Source organism: Oncorhynchus kisutch, linkage group LG10 (assembly GCF_002021735.2).
Source record: "Oncorhynchus kisutch isolate 150728-3 linkage group LG10, Okis_V2, whole genome shotgun sequence".
Lineage (NCBI taxonomy): Eukaryota > Metazoa > Chordata > Actinopteri > Salmoniformes > Salmonidae > Oncorhynchus > Oncorhynchus kisutch.
Window position 1 is genome coordinate 49,335,979 of NC_034183.2, and position 11,581 is coordinate 49,347,559.

The 11,581-nt window shown below is 41.3% G+C and overlaps 1 long non-coding RNA gene across 2 annotated transcripts; it reads right to left on the reverse strand.

Moving 5' to 3' along the window:
• Positions 1–228: 228 nt before the first annotated feature.
• LOC109897262 (uncharacterized) lies at positions 229–10,845 on the reverse strand. Of its 2 annotated transcripts, XR_004211258.1 has the most exons (6): positions 10,675–10,845; positions 5,308–5,397; positions 3,252–3,372; positions 621–699; positions 504–538; positions 229–393 (listed from the first exon to the last, which is right to left on the reverse strand). It is a non-coding gene; the product is annotated as an uncharacterized LOC109897262 (long non-coding RNA). The 2 variants fall into 2 exon arrangements; XR_004211259.1 differs by lacking the exon at positions 5,308–5,397.
• Positions 10,846–11,581: the final 736 nt, after the last annotated feature.

Below are 11,581 nucleotides of genomic sequence, written 5' to 3' on the forward strand. Positions count from 1 at the left end.
GGCTTTTGACATGTGAAACCTAAGAATGCACTAGAGACCCATTACGTAATGGATTTCAATGGGACCACCAAAGAAGGAGAGGATCTCCCCCACTTTAGGGATTACACCGCACTCCTATTTCAGAGGAAGTGCACACCATATAGGACATAGTTACCATCTCTCAATATTGTCACTTTGCAACAGTCACTCAACCACACCATGGAAAAAAAGATTAAGATTGCTTTGGACCTAGATGTTTGACCCTGAACATTTATTTTCATTGTTAAAAATGTTGTGACACACACATCCGCTCACACACACATAGACAGAATGAGTCACACACATTGAGGACAAAGATTTGAACAAAAGGGGAGAGGAACAAAAGAAAGATTCAGGTCAGCGACATCTTGAATTCTGCAACAGAGAGAGACGCCTGTCATTAACATCAGTTCAAACATTTTGATGCAGGACTCAGGGTGCAGGCAAAAAGGTCATGTACTTTAGGGTTAAAACGCTGTACTCACTTGATCATTCACCCAGCCATGATGTGTTTCAAAGGCTGAAATAGAGCGATAGAAACAGAAAATGTATGAACAATAGGTGCCCACAGCACACTGCATAAAGTAGTCTATTTTCCGCACCTTCGTAGTTAATGTAGCCATTGCCGTCCTCTTGTCCTTCCATCACTACCTCGACCTCCTTCTCTTTCATCCTCTCTATCTGTAGGTGTAACAGAGGGGTGTGAGACATTTCAAATGGTGTTAAACAATCCTCAGACACATCCCTTTTGGAAAAAACACACTAATTTCAAGTGATCATACGGTACCAGTCAAAAGTTTGGACACAACTACTGTGCCTTGAAGGTTTTTTCTTTATTTTTACTATTTTCTACATTGTAGAATAATAGTGAAGATATCAACACTATGAAATAACACATATGAAATCATGTAGTAACCAAAAAAGTGTTAAACAAAGATTTTAGATTCCTCAAAGTAGCCACCCTTTTCTTGTTGACAGCTTTGCACACGTTTGGCATTCTCTCAACCAGCTTCACCTGGAATGCTTTTCAAACCGTCTTAAAGGAGTTCCCACAAATGCTGAGCACTTGTTGGCTGCTTTTCCTTCACTCTACTGTCCAACTCATCCCAAACCATCTCAATTGGGTTGAGGTCGGGTGATTGTGGAGGCCAGGTCATCTGATGCCGCACTCCACCACTCTCCTTCTTGGTCAAATAGCCCTTACACAGCCTGGAGGTGTGTTGGGTCATTGTCCTGTTGAAAAACAAATGATAGTCCCACAAAGCTCAAACCACATGGGATGGTGTAGAAGCCATGCTGGTTAAGTGTGCCTTGAATTCTTATTAAATCACAGACAGTGTCACCAGCAAAGCATCTTCACACCATCACACCTCCTCCTCCATGATTCACGGTGGGAACCACACATGTGGAGATCATTCATTTATCTACTCTGCGTCTCACAAAGGCACAGCAGTTGGAACCAAAAACCTCCAATTTGGACTCATCAGGCCAAAAGACAGATTTCCACCAGGCTAATGTCTATTGCTCATGTTTCTTGGCCCAAGAAAGTCTCTTCTTATTTTTGGTGTCCTTTAGTAGTGGTTTCTTTGCAGCAATTCAACCACGAAGGTCTGATTCACACAGTCTCCTCTGAACAGTTGATGTTGAGATGTGTTACTTGAAAATGTGAAGCATTTGTTTGGTCTGCAATTTCTGAGGCTGGTAACTCTATAAACTTATCCTCTACAGCAGAGGTAACTCTGGGTCTTCGTTTCCTGTGGCGGTCCTCATGAGAGCCAGTTTCATCATAGCGCTTGATGGTTTTTGCGACTGCACTTGAAGAAACTTTCAAAATTCTTGAAATTTTCCAGATTGACTGACCTTCATGTCTTAAAGCAATGATGGACTGTCATTTCTCTTTGCTTATTTGAGCTATTCTTGCCATAATATGGACTTGGTCTTTTAAATAATAAGGATATCTTCTGTATACCACCCTTGCCTTGTTACAACACAACTGATTGTCTCAAACGCATTAAGAAGGAAATCAATTCCACAAATTAACTTTTAAGAAGGCACACCTGTTAATTGAAATGCATTCCAGGTGACTACCTCATGAAGCTGGTTGAGAGAATGTTTCACATGTGATTTCACATAAGGACATGTGATCACGTGTACTTATGTGATAATGTGACAATATGTAAAAGAAACATGTGATTACGTGAAACTACACATGAAAACATTTCAGCACATGTGAAAACATGATCTCACGTAAAATAAATGTGACAACACGAGGATGCAACATTTCAACGTGTGATACCATGAAACTAAAACTACATGTAAAACTGCAAATTAGATTTTCACATGAAAACTTTTTCAAATGTGAAAGTGGGTTGTTAACATGTAAACTCTACATTTAATACAAGTGAATAACTGACCTTATATGTGTCTCTTTTAACCAATGACAACATGAATCCATTTGACATGATTACTTTGTACTGACTTTTCATTATGACCCCATCTGGGATTTGAACTCAGAACCTCTGGATTTAGGTTATGCTGATCTTTTTCACCACGAAGTCTATAACCTGCTCAGAACTTCAGCAATTAGAGGGTTTTCTGTAATGTTGGTGCAACATATTATTTTGTTTTAATGTTACTCCTCTATCACTATGATAAATATAATAGTTTTTCTTGAGTGTATTTTTAACGTGTATTTTTAACGATTTACTTTGAAGTCCAAAGTGTGAAGGTGAAGGTGAAGTCAGGTGAAGTCAGTTATTAACACAGAAATGGTAGCATAGCAAGAAGATCTGAATGCTGTGAACCAAGAGGTTGAGAGTTCAAATTCCAGGTGAGGACATGTTGAATAATAATTACTCTATAAATAAATATTATAATAATGTATGCAAAAGTGTGACAAACATGTAAGTCAAAATGTGTGACTTTCCCGGGACATCCTAATGACTGTTTTTTGTTTGCAGGGCATCCCTTGTGAAATCTCATGTTAAGATAATTCACATGCGAAAATATAAATCCACATGTGAAAGATTATGTGATGATGTGAAATTTCACATGTGAAATAAAATGTTACATGTGAAATCATGTGGTTTTTCCATAAGGGAAGACAAACCCCAAACCAATCCTCCTTTCAGAAACCCTTAGGGGTTTCACATTACCTTCATAGAGCATACATTACACATCTATAATCACATCATAAACATGAGATTATAGCTACATAGAACATGGGTACTAACCAAGAGTTGCGAGTGTGTGATGCAACTCGGCGCCCATGACGGTGCTGTTGCTCTCCTTGTCAAAGACAAGCAGTCCTTCTACAAATTCCTCAAAGGTACCCCGGTTTTTGGACTTGAAGATCTGCTGGAACATTGGTAGGAATGTCTCAAAGCCAATCAGCTTGGTGTTCATTTCTATAGTGGCACGGTGAGCAAGGGAAGGAGTTCCTTTCAATGAAACCAACCCAACCCATCAACATGCAAGCCTCTACAGAGTTCAAGGTGAATAAAGAGATAACGGAAAGATGGCGTCTTAAGCAATGGTGTGGCCATGCACATGTTCAACGGCTGGAGTCATTGTCCAAAGGCAGATTTGTAACCAGTGACCACTTCTACTATACAGTGTAGAAGTGGCCGCCAAACATGCCCGCCAAACAGACCCTCGTTAACTGACTATCCTACCGATCCTCGACTTTGGCGGTGTCATTTACAAAATAGCCTCCAACACTCTACTCAGCAAACTGGATGCAGTCTATCACAGTGCCATCCGTTTTGCCACCAAAGCCCCATATACCACACACCACTGCGACCTGTATGCTCTCGTCGGCTGGCCCTCGCTACATGTTCATCGACAGACCCACTGGCTCCAGGTCATTTATAAGTCTTTGCTAGGTAAAGCTCTGCCTTATCTCAGCTCACTGGTGACCATAACAACACCCACATCCCAAAGCCAACACCTCCTTTGGCCACCTTTCCTTCCAGTTCTCTGCTGCCAATGACTGGAACAAATGACAAAAATCTCTGAAGTTGGAGACATACAGTGCGGAAAAATAGTATTTAGTCAGCCACCAATTGTGCAAGTTCTCCCACTTAAAAAGATGAGAGAGGCCTGTAATTTTCATCATAGGTACACTTCAACTATGACAGACAAAATGAGAAAACAAATCCAGAAAATCACATTGTAGGATTTTTAATGAATTTATTTGCAAATTATGGTTTGAAAATAAGTATTTGGTCACCTACAAACAAGCAAGATTTCTGGCTCTCACAGACCTTCTTTAAGAAGGTCTGCCAGCCAGGCAGGATATAACCCTATCCACTTTGCCAAAGCATAGCCCCCACACCACTAGAAGGATATCTTCAACCACCAATTTACTACCCTGAGACAAGGCCAAGTATAGCCCACGAGTAACTCCCCCATGGCACAAACACGAGGGGGGGGGTGTCAAACCTGGACAGGAAGATCACGTCAGTGACTCAACCCACTCAAGTGGGTTGAGTCATCCCTAGGGATGGGATGGAAGAACACCAGTAAGCCAGTGACTCATCCCCCGTAATAGGGTTAGAGGCAGAGAATCCCAGTGGAAAGAGGGGATCCGGCCAGGCAGAGACAGCAAGGGCGGTTCGTCGATCCAATGCCTTTCTGTTCACCTTCACACCCCTGGGCCAGACTACATTCAATCATAGGACCTACGGAAGAGATGAGTCTTCAATAAAGACTTAAAGGTGGAGACCGAGTCTACGTCTCTCACATGGATAGGCAGACCATTCCATAATAATGGAGCTCTGTAGGAGAAAGCCCTGCCTCCAGCTGTTTGCTTAGAAATTCTAGAGACAGTAAGGAGGCATGCGTCTTGTGACCGTAGCGTACGTGTAGTTATGTACGGCAGGACCAAATCGGAGCGATAGGTAGGAGCAAGCCCATGTAATGCTGTACAAAGCAGAGACGGTTTAATGATCTGAACATAACTAACCTGAAATGTTAATACATCACTGAAAATGTGAAATTATTTTCAGAGGATAGCCACGCCAAGAAATGTTGCCAATAGAACTTTGCCAACTAATACAACAATGGGATTTTTCACAAGGCAAATTCCTCAACTTTTGACAGACATCCCTGTCGAACTAACACAGCACTAACTTGTCAGCTAAGGATAGCATCCCCTTCTCTCATAGTTACCATCATAAGTTCTACTACAAACACAGGTGGATGAGAGGAGATGGCACCAAAGACTCACAGAGAGGTTAGACCATGAAATTACAACATGCATTCTATTTCTACGAGTTGGACACTCACCGCAATGCTTTTGGGGCCTCTGGCTCCAGAGCTGGTGGGTTCATTTTTGCCGCCTCCTTCTTCGGCTCGGGCTTCTTGGGGGCCATTGTCCTGGACGGGGGAGTGTGTAAGCGAGAGTGTGTGTCGAGGTGGAGGCTGAGAGAGCACCATCTCTAGAAGAGTTATATACCCAGCTTGGGGGTCCCCACTGAGACAGAAGGGTGGGCTTAGCCCACATGAGCCAGGGTCGCATTTTATGGAAGGGTAAAAAGACAGTCTTGAGGATAGAACTTCACAAGACTTCCCTGAAGAACCTGTGGCATGGAATTCATCTTCGCAGTCATCTACATGGCTACTAAGACATCAACAGGGTTTCCTCTCTCATTATGGCCAATATTATCAGTACTCGGGTCCCAGTCAACGCGTAACTATTTAGCACATCAGTTGTGACATGTCTGGTTAAGGACTTTGTTGGGTAATAAGTATTATTTCCCTCTCAGTATGTTTGTCGGGTATGGAGGGGCAGTGGCTTAGCGACAATTAGAGAAGCAAGACATTACTCAAGGGAGTATGGAGGAAGTGGTCTTTTTTAAAGATGTTTAAACCATCTTCCTCTCTTAACTTAGTTGCCCACAACTCCCAATAGAGAGAAAGAGAGAGCGAGAGAGAGAGAGAGAGAGAGATGGGGGGAGAGGCCTGATGGGACTGTTTGGGGTTGGAGAGGGGGAAGAATTGTGGGAGGGCAGATGCAGAGTCTGAACAGCTGACTAAGGACAGAGGAGGGAGACACTGATGATGAGGGAAGGAATGGCCTGGCCGTTGGTGTGCTCAGTGAACTGAAATGAACTGACTGAGCTCTTGGCCTGGTAGGCACCGAAGCATAAACATTTGAATGATCTTAAACTCTACAGTTACTGTAAATACACAGTAAATATTTTGACTCTCATAACGTACTGTGTTACACAGTGTTTTGTCATGTCTTTGAATAATAAAATGCGCTGTAAGCTTATATGGGTCTTGGTGCGCTGTAGGCTTATATGGGATGCTCTCAATGGTGCATCTGTAGACATTCGTGAGGGTCTTAGGGGCCAAGCTGAATTTCTTCAGCTTCAAACAACTTACTATAAGATATCCCCTGTCTTATAATTGTAAATAAACATGAAATATTGGCACTATTTCATATAATTGATGACAGAGAATTTTCTCCCTAACATTGCTGAGTGATGCAGAGATGCCATTCAAACTTGTTACAACTTCAGCTTGAGCTTTAAGCATATTGTGATTCTGTCTGTCAGTGACCAAGATAAAGTGTTCTTGTTTCAATTCTACGAAATGATCAAGTATTTTTTTTATGTTGAGAGCTCTAGCTGGCTGTGAAAATTCTGGCTATGAAAATCACAGCGAGATGAAACTACTATTGTTGCATCCTCTAGACTCTTCCATTTTACAGGCACGGGAAATCATTCCTTTGTCTGGTTAGGTCAGAACATTTGAAACGACTCTCCCATGCAAATGTAGGGTCCGAAACCTGACACTTCAAGTCAGCTCTGCTGAGAGAGTTGGAGCGGAGAGCAGACAGATGGGGGTTTCTGCCACTATAAGGTGCCCTTTGACGTTCACAGACGTTTTGTACACCAAAATGTCAGGTGTAACCGGTCCAGAACCTCTCAAAGTCCCCCCCTTAGGGAGATTGAGGACACCTTCGCTTTTAGATCATGGCATATGTTTGTGAAAGTTGTTATATGGGCATATTTACAGACTGTGATTTTTATTTAAAAGTTGCGTTCTGTATTTGTGAAACCTTTGTTTCTGACTCACTGCTTATATATTTTAAACATTTTGATATAAATCTATCTGCATACCATTTGAACTAGTAGCTCCTCTCTCTTTACCACAAGCAGTACTGTAGCTACTCACGACTGTTGTAGCTATAACTTTAGCGGTTGAGACTTGGCAGAAAGGGGCAGCCGGTTGATGACAGTTGATCCTCTCAGTCCGAGAAAGTAACAAAGCAACAAATTCCTCTCTGTCCTTACGGTGATCAGGGATCCTTAACTAAATGTCATATATATTTACATTTATTTACACTGGTGAGAGAGTTACATAACTTTAAATGACACAAAATGGGGGGGGGGGGGGGGGGGACTATGTACAATAGTAATAGTGACGTTATAAAATGTATTTGCGCATGTATATTAAAAAAGTATTATTCACATTTATTGTAATGTTTATGCTAAGGAACCAGACGTAACATCTATTAATGAGGACACTTTTGCTTTTGGATCATGGCATGTGTTTGTGAAACTATATGGGTATATTTACAGACTGAGTTTATTTAAAAGTTGCATTCTATATTTGCATAGCACGTCTTTTGTTAGTGACTCACTACTTACAGTTGATGTCGGAAGTTTACATACAGTTTAGCCAAATACATTGAAACTCAGTTTTCACAATTCCTGACATTTAATCCTCGTAAAAATTCACTGTCTTAGGTCATTTAGGATCACCACTTCATTTTAATAATGTGAAATGTCTAACCAATGATGAGAATAATAGTAGAGAGAATGATTTATTTCAGCTTTTATTTCTTTCATCACATTCCCAGTGGGTCAGAACTTTACATACACTCAATTAGTACTTGGTAGCATTGCCTTTAAATTGTTTAACTTAGGTCAAACGTTTCAGGTAGCCTTCCACAAGCTTCCCACAATAAGTTGAGTGAATTTTGGCCCATTCCTCCTGACAGAACTGGTGTAACCGAGTCAGGTTTGTAGGCCCCCTTGCCCACACATGCTTTTTCATTTCCGCCCAAAATGTAGGATTGAGGTCAGGGCTTTGTGATTGCCAATCGAATACCTTGACTTTGTTGTCCTTGAGCCATTTTGCCATAACTTTGGAAGTATGCTTGGGGTCATTGTCCATTTGGAAGACCCATTTGCGACCAAGCTTTTAACGTCCTGGCTGATGTCTTGAGATGTTGCTTCAATATATCCACAGAATTTTCCTTCCTAATGATGCCATCTATTTGTGAAGTGCACCAGTCCCTCCTTGCAGCAAAGCAACCCCACAACATGATGCTGCCACCCCCGTGCTTCACGGTTGGGATGGTGTTCTTCGGGCTTGCAAGCCTCCCCCTTTTTCCTCCAAACATAACAATGGTCATTATGGCCAAACTGTTCTATTTTTGTTTAATCAGAAAAGAGGACATTTCCCCCAAAAGTATGATATTTGTCTCCATGTGCAGTTGCAAACCTTAGTCTGGCTTTTTTATGGCAGTTTTGGAGCAGTGGCTTCTTCCTTGCTGAGCGACCTTTCAGGTTATGTCGATATAGGACTTGTTTTACTGTGGATATAGATACTTCTGTACCTGTTTCCTACAGCATCTTCACAAGGTCCTTTGCTGTTGCTCTGGGATTGATTTGCACCTTCCGCACCAAAGTATGTTCATCTCTAGGAGACAGAACGTGTCTCCTTCCTGAGCGGTATGACGGCTGCGTGGTCCCATGCTGTTTATACTTGCGTACTATTGTTTGTACAGATGAATGTGGTGCCTTCAGGTGTTTGGAAATTGCTCCCAAGGATGAACCAGACTTGTGGAAGTCTAAAATGTTTTTTTTCTTCTGAGGTCTTGGTTGATTTCTTTTGATTTTCCCATAATGTCAAGCAAATAGGCACTGAGTTTGAAGGTAGGCCTTGAAATACATCCACAGGTAGACCTCCAATTGACTCAAATGATGTCAATGACCTATCAGAAGCTTCTAAAGCCATTACATTATTTTCTGGAATTTTCCAAGCTGTTTAAAGACACAGTCAACTTAGTGTATGTAAACTTCTGACTTCAACTATATATATTTTTTAAATGTTGATAGAAATTTAGCATTCTCCTACCATTCGAACTATTAGCTCGTCTCTCTATACCCCAACCAGTGGCTTCTCACGACCGTTGTACGTTAGCTATAACGTTAGCGATCGAGACTTGGCAGTAAGAGGCAGCCTGTTATGACAGTTGATCCTCACACATGCTGACCAGACCGCTTGCGCTCATGTTGATTTTGTCCACCCAAACCAGACACCATCAGGACACTCAGGTCGAAATATCAAAACAAACGTTGTTATCATGTTATCCAGAGCGTTGGTGACTGTAAACCGTGCTGATGGCAACAATGTAATTACGTTTTTTTGCCCACATTTACTGACACCGGCCATATTCAACCCGTGTTGAGCGTTGGTAAATTCATCAGTTACTCTGCGCTCTGGCACACTCAGAAGAGAGTGCCCTGAAATCGGTGTAGTTAGCCAGAGTGAATTTACGAACGCTCCCAACTCACGCCCTGACCAAACTAAAATAGAGACATAAAAAGAAGGTCAGGACGTGACACCTAGATTCTTAGCTCTAAACCCATGCATTGTTCAGGGCTGCGTTGATTCTATTATTAACACGATTATTTTATTGAAACAATACAATTCAAAGACAAAAATCGTTTCCACTCCCACTCCCATGCCCCCTGCCCAAAAGGCTGTGTTCTTGCCATCTGGTGGAAAATCCAACAGGCTTTGAGTTCCCCCTTTGGAGAGAATGTGAAGGTCTTGGAATCCCCATTCACTGTCCAAGCAATCAGGTTTGTAGATTATAACTAGTCTGTTATCTAGAATGGCATTACTCAATACAGTGTTCTTGTGGCAGCTTTGATGGACAGGGGGACAGCATCACTCTGATATCTGACCTCTAACCTTTATGGTGAGAGAGAACAGTTGACTTTTATACCTACTGTTTTCTCTGTGGTATGCTCATGTTTAGAGGATTGAGAAAGGTTCTGTGGTCTTGCTGTACACAGCTGATTCTAAGTTGAGTCACTTAAGTTCACGAAGTGCATAGAAACTAGAAAGTATGCTACCAGTAGAGTGTTCATAGTAACTATAAACTCCTGTCAGCCCATGTGTTAGGGTCAGTGTTATACAGGTCCTTGGGAAGTCACTACCCTAAACCCTAATGTTCACACCTACCCTTACCCTTACCCTATCCATAACCCTTAATCATGGTAGCATCCACATTCACATAGAATGTTTAGAAACATATTTTATTCTTATTTACAATAAAACGGACTCTAATTTGACATGAAGTTAGTTAACATTCATTTCTATTGGGCACAAAATAACCTGAAACACAACCAAAACAAACAGCAAATGCATCCAACAGGTTTTGTCGATTCACAAGCTTAATGTAATAATTGCGTGCTAGGAATATGGGACCAAATACTAAACTTTTGACTACTTTAATACACATATAAGTGAATTTGTCCAATACTTTTGGTCCCCTAAAATGGGGGGGGAGGATGTACAAAAAGTGCTGTAATTTCTAAATGGTTCACCCGATATAGAGGAAAATACCTTCAAATGAAGCTGAGTCTGCACTTTATCCTCCATAGTCATTATCATTTCATCCAAAGAGCTGGAGTATAGAGCCAAAACAAACAAAACAAATTGTCACTGTCCCAATACTTTTGGAGCTCACTGTATTTGTACAACTCGAAGATCTTCAAGTACAACGTACAGGTTCTGGCAAAATAAAGGAAACACTTGAGTAAATGAGGGATACAAAGATTATATTGCAAGCAGGTGCTTCCACACAGGTGTGGTTCATGAGTTAATTAAACAAACAATTAACATCCCATCATGATTAGGCCCATGTATAAAAATGTCTGTCTGTCTGTCACCAGATTTCAATCCATTTGAACATTTATGGAATTTCTCATAGAAGAATGGTGTCGCATCCCTCCAATAGTTACAGACACTAAGTAGAATATATGCCAAGGCACATTGAAGCTGTTCTGGAGGCTCGTGGTTGCCCAACACCCTAACTAAGACACTTTATGTTGGCGCTTTCGTTTTTGGACTGAACATCTTTCATCACAAGGGGGTGCTGTAGACCAATATTTCACATTGATTCATGTTTTGTTTCTGCCCTCTAGGTGGGAGGCTGCTGTGTGAGGATCGATAAGAAACTCAACATTCTGTCATTCATTTTGTATGAGATGTTAATTGGAGTAAAGGTTCAAGGAAAGTGATGCCTGGTAGAAGCATTTTCCAGCACCTTGGAGACCACTGCATCTGTGAGGAACAGTGTTACCCAGTTATAGAGCAAAGCTATCTGGAGTAACCTTGGTCTTTAGACTGCTTACTAACTAGATCCCTTGAAGTGACATAATTATTTTAATAATACAAAATAAAACAGGTGAAACAAATATTCATGCATAAACCTGAATATCACTGAATCTGGTTTTGTTGCATTGTTATC